Genomic DNA, 12,500 nt, shown 5'->3' on the forward strand with positions numbered 1-12,500 from the left:
GTATAATCTTTTAAAGTGTGAATTATCACCAACTTTGTGATTTCACTAAAGTATGGATGTGTTCTCTGTCAGCACATTGGGAAGGTAAAACTCAGTTGCAAAACTAACAAATAATGGCCAGAGAATCAAAGCGGCTCTGTCATATTCACCCGACCCCTTCCTTGTCTCAAAACCAACTGTGACATAAACGCTACAGTGCTTTTTTGTTTCCCTGATACCAATTTGCTGGCATCTAGACCTGCTGCAATTATCCTCCTAAAAGTTATCCCAAGGCAGGTACTGGAGCAAACACCCCAGCGCTCCAGAGATACTCCAGCTGCAGCTTACTCCAGAAAGAGCCTTCATGGAAACAACAAAAAAATAAAAATAAAGAATCGTGCTTTTGAGCACATTTACAAGAGCACAAGACTCTTCCAGTCGTGCATCTGAGGAAAAGAAGAGCTGCGGGTACTGCAAGTCGTGTTAAGCATTTACATATTACTCTGCATTAAAATCAGCCTGGTCAGTGAAAATACAGGATGTTTTTTAAACAGTTTAGTTATTAATAAAGCATTTGTTTTTTCTAGAATATTATCATGGCAAATTTGTTTTGTGTTGCCAAGATCAGCTGGGCATTTTGTTTTGATTATGCATAGTCTTTTGTCTTTTTTTTTTTTGCTCTGCAAGTTAATTTGACTGCTGTGCATAAGTGAAGTGAGCAATTCAGTAATTAACTTTTGTGTTTTAAAATGTATGAACTTTAATTAGATTTCATTATAAACAAACAAATGTCAACCGTAATTATAAGCTCCTTGGTTTAACCACATATTATCCCTTTTCAAACAAACTTGATGTCAGACAAATTAAAATCAAGCAGCCAGCAATTTTGAGTTGAATTTTACATGATCTGCCAGTAACCTGATTACTTTAACTTCAATATCATTACAGGAAAAGTATTTCAGGAAAAATAATTACAAGAATTCCAACAGGAGACAAGCTTAATTGTATTGATTCAAAAGATGCATGTATATAGGAACCCTGCTGAAGGAATAATGTTATCTTAAATCTACAGTTACTATTAAAATGATATTGTCTGGCATGAAAAAGGCAATTTGAGATTGGTGTCTGAAAAAGCAGAGATACAAAACTCACTGAAATAATTATCTTTACCCCGTTATACTTTAAGCAACAAAATATCAATGTGGAACAACTTCAAGGCATGAAGGTTTGCAGGTTTATTTACTGACTGGTGTATCTATTAGTACCAGGAACAAGTGGAGCTGTCAGGACATAATGAAGGTAAATGATTAGTTAGCACAGAGACTGAGCTCTTCTTCAATGCAATAAGAGTTAATTAAAGTTTACCACCAAACATCAACCAAAGCAGGATGTTGATCAGGTTTCAGCATTAAGTGCAAACAGACAATGGTTGGCAGCAATTAGTGCAGCTATCAAATGACATGCAATGATAATTATACATTTAAAACAGCTAAAGGGCTCGTGGAAGGGAGGGAAGAATCTCATCAGCTTCTTTGACTACGTAGAGTCAAAGTGCAGGAAACAGGTATCAGATATTTCACTTCAATACTGTAAATCAATAGAATTAAACAAAAAAAAAAAGAAAGAAAGAAAGAGGTTGTACAAGCGCATTATCTGAGAGAGGACAATTCACTGTACATGAAATGGAAGAAATCTGCAGACGACTCCTAACAAAGATAAGTACTAGTTAGATTAAATAAATTACTTTGCTGCTGCCACTCAGGCTGACAGGCGCAAACAGAGAAGCGTTTGGGGTTTAAAGGCAAGTGGCTGCAGCTTCGGAACCCGTTTCTGTGCCAGGCTCCAGGCTACCTGCTCTCCGTAGTCCCCGTGGCCACGCTCGTGGCACGAGAAGGCCCAGGAGGACCAGGAGCCTGAAGCCCGTGACCACAACGGGGGGGTTTCACACGCTGAACCCTGGGCTCTCCCTGGTCCCTGAGCCACGGCCCCCGGCTCTGCCACATGTCCCCCGCTGCCCGCCCCCCTCCATCCCCCTACCTGCGAGTCCTGCCCGCTCCCAAACTGATGCCCAAGTTTTGGAGACAGAAAAAGGCCGTTTTCCACCAGGGACGAACGCCGGGCAAGGCACGGCAGCGGCGCAGACGCGCTAAATAACCGGGGCAGGGCGAGGGATGGGGACGGGGACAGTGCCACCCTCGGCCACCCTTCTCTCCGTTTCCAAGGCCTTGTGCGATGGTGGCGGCTACCGATACGATGGAGCTGGTACCAAACTCGATCATCATCTCGGCCTCCCGTTAAATCCCGAGGAAAGACGCCGAACTTGCAGCAGCACCTGGACCAGCAACGGCAGACAAAGGGAAAACCGCTCCCAGCCCGGCGCTGGCAGCCTGTGAACCCCCCCGAAGCCAAACCCCCCCCAGTTCTGCAGCATCAAACACAGGGGAAGTGCATCAACACAGGTAAATAAATACCCCTTCCACAGGCAAACAGTCTGTGGCCAGACCAGACAATTACCTACACGTGTCTAGTGTCTGGGCAATTCCTCGGGAACCGCTCCGGGTGCCGGGGGTGGAATAACTGGCTCCCTCGGCTCCCCCTGGGCTGGCACCGTGTCAGAGACGGGGTTCCCTGGTTAAACGTGCGGTTCCACCGCCGCTGAGCCATCTGCCCAGAAATTTCTTTCTTTCCCCAAAGAAATCCAGATTTCTTTGGCATTTTTACGGACGGCGTGGTGGCCAAAGGCCCCTGCTCGTCCTGGGCAGGTAAGAGGAAGCAGGACCAGGGTTCCCAAAAGAGGAGCAGCAGGTTTCTGAGAAAGCTGAGCTGGGACAAGTTAAAAGCCGACGATGAGAGGAGCGAAGGGGTGAGAGACAGTGGGACTCTGCTGTGGGACACCATCGACATCATGAGTTCACCAAGGTTAAAAACCAGAATGGGAAGTGGCTGCCAAAACCATCCACGGTTATTGTAATGGATGCAGAAAGGAAAAAAAAAAAAAAAAAGGGGGGGGGGAGGATATTAAACCTTGCTCTTCAGAGGCCTAAATAATTTGCATTTGCAGTCATGGCAGGGCAGCCGTATACAATAGGGTTTCCTACATCTGCCTACTGTGATGTTCTGCTGCAGCACCTTGTCCAGACCAGCCAAAGAGAGAAGAGGGCAGCCCCACCAGAGCCCCAGTCTGGCCACCAGTATGTTCCCGTGGCATGAGGTGCACCTGAGCGAGGAGGTGTCTGCGGCCGGGGGACTGCCCTCCGCTGCTACCTGAATCAACCCAGGCAGAAAGATCATCAGCATCAGTTGGTATTTAAATACGCTGTATTAATTGCCACTGGGTCAAATTCAGAAAACCTTCTTTTAAGGCTGTAGAGACTGTATTTATTTTAAATGCACTTTTTCTTTTTTTTTTTCTGGTAGAAGCAACCCCCCGTCCATATGCAAAATACATTAAGATGGGGTTTGTTATGACGTTGGCTACCAGTTGCGATTTCTGTTGGAATGTGTGTACGTTCACATTGCTGAAATTATTTTAATGAAAATGCCTTACTGTTTTGCATAGTTCCTGGGCTGCAGCCTAAAGCAGTTCTGCAGATTTTTTTTATTTTTTTTTTCCCCTAACAAACCTCATTTTCCCAACTAATTCTGTTATGCTAGGGATTTGTGCACAGAGTTGGCTAATCCCAGTATTTCCCCAGAGCTGCATCTAAGCTATGGCCCACTCCCAGCACAAAAGTGTCTCCAAAAGCCCTTTCGCCCCCTTCAGCACTGATACACTCATTGGTCCTGACATTTTCACTTCAGCCATGACAAATGAGCTGATGGCTGTGATCAGATTGCACACGAGGACTGCTTTATCAAAGACGTATCATTAACTCTCATCACTGTCTTCCATTATGACTCTTTTGGTCGAATCCGTCGCGAAAACGCAAGCGGGGGTTCGAAAGCACGACCCCAACCACGGCAACAAACAAACTCCGTCCAAAAGCAGAAGAGCAGAGCGGGCTGGGAGGGGATCAGAGGGAGACCAGCCTTAACTAAACGTTCCTCTGGGGATTTAAGTAACTGTACTCAACCTCTGCCCCAGTGCAAACATGGCAGTTGACCGTCTTGGAGAGGTCCCTTCCCCCATCGCGGGCTGGGAGCGCCCGCTTTGCCTTTTTTAGAGAAACAAAAATAAAGCCGCAGCCATCAAACATGCCTAAAAAACAAAGTCAACTTTTTTTTTTTTCTTTTTTCCCTTTTTTGTTTTTTTCTTTCTTTTGTTTTGTTTTGGTTTTTTTTTTTTGGGGGGGGGGTGTCACTGAACTACTTCGTGTTTGTGTGTGTGTCTCTGCTTTTATCAAAATACGTTTCTCAAATGAATCCCTTAAAGAATATAAATTTTTCGCTTGACTCGCAGCCACATCATCATCCTGTTTTCTGACTCACATTAAAAACACCCGCATAAAGCCCTGCCTGAAACGGAAATCTCTCCCTTCGCTACGAGCACCGCAACCTCTCTTGTCAAGTCGGAACCCGAGTTCCAGTTACAACGTTCCCCTCACATCTAGAGGGTTTACAAAGTATATATTTGTTGTAACCTCTTCTAGCAATTCATCTGAGAATACACATCTCGCCGAGTCAACTGTAGCACAACAGATCTTGGGAACGGAGGTCATGCTTTGAGATAAAGTGCTATTCACTTTTGGACCATGCGAGAAGCTCTTTATTCCTGTTCTTATTGGCATCAGTTCCCCCTTACCCGAGCAAGAACAAAGCCAAGTGCTCGTGTGAGGTTTATGAATAAATCAGAGGTGAGCCACTTTAAGTGCTGCCCATGATTTCCTTGTTGACAGTGAGCACTTAAACAGGCTTCTATGACCAGCGACTCCTGGCAAACCTTAATGGCTCCTAATCTGTACCCTGCTCCGCGTCGGGAAAGAAACGACCCACCCCGATTTTTCTCAAGTCTGCGCCTTTTTGGGCAACCACTGTCCCACCTTTTTAGGAATTCACGTTCAGGGACTGTCCTGTTTCAGTGCCAAGTTTTCACGTAACACACAACATAAAAATCACCGTTTTCTTCCTAGAAAACAAATGACAGCTAATAAAATATTATTACACTGTGCAGCCTAAGTAATTCCCAGACAAACCATTACACAATTCAGCGTTTGTTTAAATTGCATAGATTTTTTTAAACGAACCTAAAAGATTTCTAATATATTTGCCTCCAATTATTAAAATCATGTAATAAATGCGCTGAGAGCAAACTCAACCCTTCTGTACAGCTCCAGCTGAAACCAGGAATGTTTATAAATCACTGCCGCCCTATGTATTTAAAAAATTCAAACAGCCTTAAAAAAAGAAAGAAAACAAACCTAAACAAAGCCTATTTTTAAATAGCGATAGCATTGAAAAACAAAGGGAAATCAACCCCTAGACTCAGCGCTGGGCCAAACCGCTCCGGTCCAGAAACATTAACATCCAACCGTGGCACGAGGCGCGGTGTGTCGGCGCGTGGGTCTTTGATGCGCAGCCCCACTCCCCGACCTACGCTGCTCCACGTGAAAGCAGCAGCCTGCGCGGAGAACACATTTCAGCATGCAATGAAATCCTTCATTTTTAAGGTCTCTCCCTCCCCCCCCCTCCCTTTTTGGACGTGTCACAATCTCCAGATGGCTGCACTGACTCCGTAGTAGCTGAGTTATTGTCAGGCTCCCACTTTCTGCTGTATTTAAATACTAGCATTTATTATATATATATATATATTTTTATCCATTGTCTCTTGTTGTCTTTCCATCCACTCGGGGGGAATAAAAAAAAGGGGGAAAAAAAAAAACCAAAGCAAAACAACAAAGTTGTGAGAGCACTGCTCTGCCCTGGGATTTCAGGGAGGGACCGGGAGACAGCGCAGCCCCCGCCGCGGTTGACTTACGGCGGATGCCTCAGTAGATGGCACTGTCCTTTGCCAGGGCCTGATCCAAACCCGGGGGAGGGAGGATGGAAAGGGATGGACGAGGCGGCGCTGGACTTTGGAGGAGGCCCTGGGTGACAAGCGGGCACTGCAGCAGCGCTGGGGGAACCAGCCGCCAAGAGGCCAGACCAGCGGGGACCTACAGCTCCAGAGATGCTTTCCACTGGAGCTGCAACGCTTGTCCCAGTGGGAAACCTTCCTTTGCCTCCCTACAGCAACCGGCTGGTGCTGCTGGAAAAAGTCCCGGAGCGGCCTGTGCAGGGGGTGACACTTCCCACCCCAGCCATGGCTGCCCTGCAATGGCCAAGAAAGGGATTTATTTTTGGTGAGCGGTTCATAAAACTCCAAGGAACGGAGGGATTGAGGGGTGGCATTTGCCATATAGCCAAATCATTTTTTTGAGCAATGTTACATTTTCTTTAATTTAAACCCTCGGTGCTGTAAACAAAATCAATAGCCATATTTCAATATCAAAAAAAAAAAATATATATAAAAGGGCCAGAGTGAAACCCGCAGGAAAAAGTTCCCTGTTTAAGGAGCTACTTTTCACTTATTTTCTGGAGCGGGGAAGGCGTGTGGCGTGTTTGGTATGAAACCGGGAGAAACTCTCCTTTGCAGATGGACGGCCACGGTTTCTCACACAGGAGGTTTCTCACACAAATGCAGGAAAACCACCTGCATTTGAAACCATCATGTAACACTTGGCAAATCCAAGGATGTTTTTCTTTCCCCCTCTCATTTTACGAAAGCTCTGGCTCTCAGAATACCAAAAAAATCAAAGGATCCTCGCCAACAAGTGAAGGGAAAGCAGCGAGTTGTGTTTTTGTTATCCTTCAAGAAGAGATTATTCTGATCTGTTACACTACCATCTTCTGGAGTGAGTGTGGAAATAACCGGGATCACTCCAGGTTTCCACGCGTGCCCCACGCCCCGGAGCAGCACCAGTGACAGGTGCCTCGTCACCTCCCATCAGTGAATTTATGCGGCAGGCTCCCTGTCAGAGCAGGGAGGAGCAAACCCTCGGCAGCCGCCGCTCTGCTCCCACCTGGCAAAAGGAACACAACTGATCCCCACCGGCACCTCCGGAAAAGCCCTTCCCTACGGACCCTCCGGTGCCTCCTGCGCTACGCAACCTCAGCCTTAAAAATGGAAATGGCAGCGCAAAAAGAGGAGATGAAACCTCTTCAATTTGATTTGATGGGGTTATTGTCAACCCGTAACCAAAGGCCCGATTCTTCTTCTACTAATATCAAAACTGTCCTCTCGCCAGGTTTACAGCCGTTATCACTGCGCTGATTTCACGGGAGTTACTGTTAATTTAGTTCAGGGGGAACGGGAAGAACCCAGTTCCTTTGGGTTTACGTGTCCCCGGCTCACACCAGCACGGGCATTTCGTCAGGATTTCTTTGTTTCAGAAACAGAACGTTTCTCTATTTAAATACAGTTTCAGAATCATAGAACCACAGAATGGTTGGAGTTGGAAGGGACTTTGAAGATCATCGAGTTCCAACCCCCTGCCATGAGTTCCACCCCTCCTGCCATGTTTTAGATGCAGATGGAGCGTGCGCATCGCTCGTTCTGCAGCCACCGCTGCAGCCCATAGGGTGGATGTTTGTTTTCAGAGTCACCATGGTCTATCATGTCCATAAGGCCTTTAGTTTGTGAACTATTGACCCGGAGGACTCTAACACCTTCTCAGGCGCTGGTACAGCCTCTCAGATCACTCCCTGAGCACTAAAACTCTCCTAGATTTGTCTGTAAAGAGAGCCCGTTCTCTCGCTATCTTTAAAACTGTTCTCAAAATCACCAAAAGCAAATAAAATATAATTTGGACAAATTACCTCTCTAAATATCTTTTCTTTTTTTTTTTTTTAATTGAACATACAAAAGAGCATTTCAATATGGAAAGCTTGTATTCTGGCCATATAACTTCATTAAACCATTCCTCAGAATATTTAGCTTAAGCAGAAAAGGCCATTCCTCAATGAGACTGCCACATTTCAGTCTGGTACAAACTTCTCTGGCTTAGGTTGGAACTCCGCAAAAGCTGTGGCAATACTGAAAATACTGGTATAAAAGTGCTACAGAGCGACTATTATAAAAGGAACAGAGTAATATGTATAAAAGAACTAAACCTGCTGCCCTTATTTATGCAAAACACGTTTATCTCTACAGGTCTGCTGAATCCCGCTCTCGATAAATGTGTTTATTACCCCTTTCAAAACCAACAACCAACCTCAGCAACAACCAAACAAGAACCTACTGGGTTTGTTTCACCTCCCAGGTAAAAGCAACCGACACCAGTGCCTTTTAGTTTTGTTGTCTCTGTGCATCAGCTCACACAGACATACGTATTGCGCATCACATCTTCTTCTGTAAAATCTCGAACCCCAGCATCTCAGGGAGCTGGGTTTCTGCCCGTTCAGTGAGAATGCAGACATCACATAAGTTATTATTAACCCATGTGTTATCCAGTTCCACGGTGGCTGGAACTTTGCCAGAGGCAACACATGGTGCTTGGTTAACAATATTTTAAAATATAAATGAATTTATTTTTTAAATTAACACATTTTTTTCTTATGGAAATACACTAATAAGCTGTTCCCAGAATGAAAGAATATCCCCTAAGCATGTTCCTTTAAAAGAAGTTTTAAGGAATTTCATGAAGTTAGCAGTAAAACATTCCCAAACCCCACAGAAGGTCTTTAACTCCATCTTAAAAGAGAGAATTTTTTGTGACTTTATTCTTACCAAGCACCTTCTGCATTTACAGTTTTACTTCATTTATGCATCAATAATCCTCATCTCTTAGAGGCATCTCTAGCTCTTCAAATATTACCGAACCCAGCCCAACGCTGAACTCGCAAGCGTTTCCAAATAAGCCTTCTGCAAACTGAAAATAAAAATCCCCCAAACGAGTTAACGTTCAGTCTGACTACCAACAGCTTTCCACAGTAGCTCTAAATCAGTAATTACCTTGACCTGGGAAGAAAAAAAGAAAAAAAAAAAAAAAAGACAGCCTATTTAATATGCATCCATACAAATAATTATTCACACTGCATTTGATTTACATACGTACAAAAGAACCACTTCCCACTTTCAAAAGTGGCTCAACACTTATGGTATTTTAACTGCCCTAATTACTGTTGAGAGAACATAATTAGAAGCACTGATCACATTGTCAACAGCTAACCAGTTGCAGCCCTGTCTGGGGGCCTGATCCTTCCCCCCCTGGAGTCCGGGAGGGCGAGCACTGATTGCGGGAGGAGGTCCCGGGCCCTTCTTGCCACCTGAATCCCCCGAATCCCAACGTTTTAAACAACCTGAGGAGGCTGAGGCGGTTCACGCCGAAAAAACCCCGCTCCTGACGCGCATATATATATATCAATTTCTATTTCAGAGAGCTCTCTCTCCATTTTCAAAGCTGAATGAAGAGAGTAATTTTTTCCCCCAGCAAGGCTTCTATACCCCTGAAACACTCAGGGCTGAGTCAGAATTCATAACTTTTTCCAAAAGAGGAATATTTTAATAATTAAAACAGATATTGACTAGTCCCCACTTTCTTGAATACCAAACTTTATTAGATTATTATGCGTCGATGCATAATTTCCATTGGCAACTTTTAAAATAGCTCCTTCCCTCCCTGCCGGCCTCACCCCCCTCACCCTCCCAATCCTCCTCCCTCTTTCTTTTCCCCAGGCAAAGAGCTGGGAATCCTCGATACCCAATCGTCAATATTTGGTTTGCCTGTCATGCTGCTGGAGCTCCCCTCCATACAGACCTGCCTCTCTCCTCCTCTGGCTGCGCTACTCTCCCACATATTACTTCACACGATGATGGAAACGCGGGGCATCTTAGCAAGTTGCTGAAATCTGAGCTTCTGCTTGTTTTCTCAAGTCTTGGACAAACATAACTTTGGGGAGAGCTGAACATAGGCATAAAGAAAGAGGAGCCTGCATTTTCATCTTCCTTTCATCTCAGTCATTCAGTCAACCATTCAGTGCCCTATTCAACAGAGCTTTTCATTATGCAAAAAAATGCTAATCCTTTTCCGATGCTTTCACACTTGTATAAACCCCCATTCCTTCGACTGAAAAGCAATTATATCAGTTTACCTTTCTGTCAAAAACAGGATTAATATTCCAATACCAGAATCTCCTTTATTTTCCTATCTTTTGCTTTAGGAAACTAGAGATTATTAGTGGAGGTATTCCTTAGAGCGAGAATACATTATTTTAAATATGATTATTTTAGCCAAAGCGGGAGGGGGGAGGGGAGGGAGAGGAAAAAAAAAAAAAAACCAACAAAAAAAAACTTCAGTTGCTGCGGAAACTCTTTTCAGTGACAGAACTGACCTTCCCTTTGCAGAGGCCTGAATAGAATGAGCCTCACTCTGGTCTATTAATCAGAAACAAATTATGAAAGAATGTGGCTGGACTGGTTGACACTATCCTGTCTTGGGAGACTCAGTAACAGCCCAGTAACAATGTCCTCTTCATGGGTAATGAACAGCCATGACAAATGGGGCAGAGAAACTATTTATTTGCATATGCAAATTCTCACACAAGGGAAACATGTACAAACAAGTGTCATTGTAAGGTGGATTAGGCAAACAACGCTTTCTTTTTAGGACATTCTGCAGCCCAGAACATTAGTCAGCACAATTAAACCAGTCTCCATGGAGACTAATGAAATTTCACCATGGTATGAGTTAAATTAGATAGCTAGTTATGTGTTTTCACAATCCAACTTGAAATCCATTATTGTTTCAGAACAATACAGCAATTGTGCCTGGCTGATCTTTGCCAGCTCAACAAGCTCCTAAGTTGACAATTTGCATATGTTAATATAATTAAGCACTAATTACATGAAACTTGTACATATTCACATGCACTTTCCCTGGGCGCTTCTCAGTTTGAACCTTGGCCAAGTCTTTAACCCTTTGAACGGATGCGGAGCAGCAAAGCTCTTGCCTTCTGGGTACAGCCCCAAGGCAGATGCAGAAAAGCTCTTCATTTATAAACACAAAGCTTAACCTGGCTCCTCATGTTGCTACCAACAGGCCAGAAAACATCCCTCTGTGTGCTGGGCTAGGAGAGAGGCGCTGGGGGCGGGGGGGAAGCCGGACTGGAAGTTCTTCAGAGACCCAGCTCTGGTAACCCTTTTTGCATCCGAAAACACCAATATTTAGGCACCTCACAGGTTACAAACACACGTTACGGCCATTGTCACAGGTTCCTCCGGACCCCAACCGTCCAGAACCAGCCTGGGTTCTGGCTCTCAGAGCCATCAACGTGGGAAGGAGAAAAAGGGAAAAAAAAAAAAAAAAAAGAGCAAGCAGTAACTAATGAGCTTTACATAAATATATGCAGAGGCAATTAAGCAGTGTTAATTACTATGACAGCAGTTAATTGAATATAATTAGATATTTTAAGCTACTGACTAAGGCATAGTTAAGATTAATTTTATTGAGATTAATTGTAAATAAGAATAGATTAACTCTGTGTTTTGACAGGCATAAAAAGTAGTTCTGCAAATTAACTAGGAGAGCAGAAACTAGCACAAAAATCATATATTATTTTAATGTCACACCTCAGAATCATCTGCTCAATAAACATGACTTTTCAAACCCAAACAGACAGGAATCTTGAAGAAAAACAAACAGCTTGCAGAGATTAAAGAGCCTTTTGTCCTTTTTCATGTGCATTTCTTTTAGCAGACTAAATTAAGCGAGTCTGGTGTACGTTTTTAGGAAGGAACATTTCACACTGAATGGAAAAAATGTTCTATCACATATGAAATTCATGCAGCTGTGCGGAACTTGGTCCAGATGGTCTAAGACTATAAAACAACACTAAATGATAGACAGTAGGGCCTTCCCAAGATTATGTGATAAAGTCACAACCTCGTATTTTGACCTAAATTTTCTGTCATGTATTGTTTCCTTCCAGATCAGATAGCTCCATTTTGATTCTTAACTCATCCTGCATATTCGATGGAAAGCTCTTAATAAACATTGCCGATAAGCGTCTGAGCAGAAATCATGAAATATTTACAGAACGCCCCTCAGGTTCGTTAAAGCAACGCCGAACCCCAAGTGCAGCACACGGTGCCCTGGCTCCCCTCTCAGCCCTCGCCTGCTCACCCCACCGAGCCCAAGGAGGGAGAAAATGCCCGGGTTGAAATAAAGGAAACCCAAACCACATCCTACCAGCAGATTAATTCATGCACGCTGTTTAAGAAAATTAACAACAAGGCTGAAGAATGCTGAACAAATCACTAATAAGAAAGGAGCTTCAATTGATTTTGAAATAAATCAATAGGTGATTAACACAATATTTTTAAAGCAGCAGAATGTATATATATTATATAAGCATATATATTATATTTTCAATACCTTTTTAGCTCTTAATCGAACAAGGGCTTTACAATAGTGAGCATGTCCCTATATTGACTATCAACTTCTATGGAATGCCTTTAGTCTTTTATAACGAAAATCCAAAAACGGTCTGTGAAACAAGGCTACGACAAGCCATTCTGCAGTGAAAGATTTTAAATCATCCAGCCT

Source organism: Numenius arquata, chromosome 4 (genome assembly GCF_964106895.1).
Source record: "Numenius arquata chromosome 4, bNumArq3.hap1.1, whole genome shotgun sequence".
Classification (NCBI taxonomy): Eukaryota; Metazoa; Chordata; class Aves; order Charadriiformes; family Scolopacidae; genus Numenius; species Numenius arquata.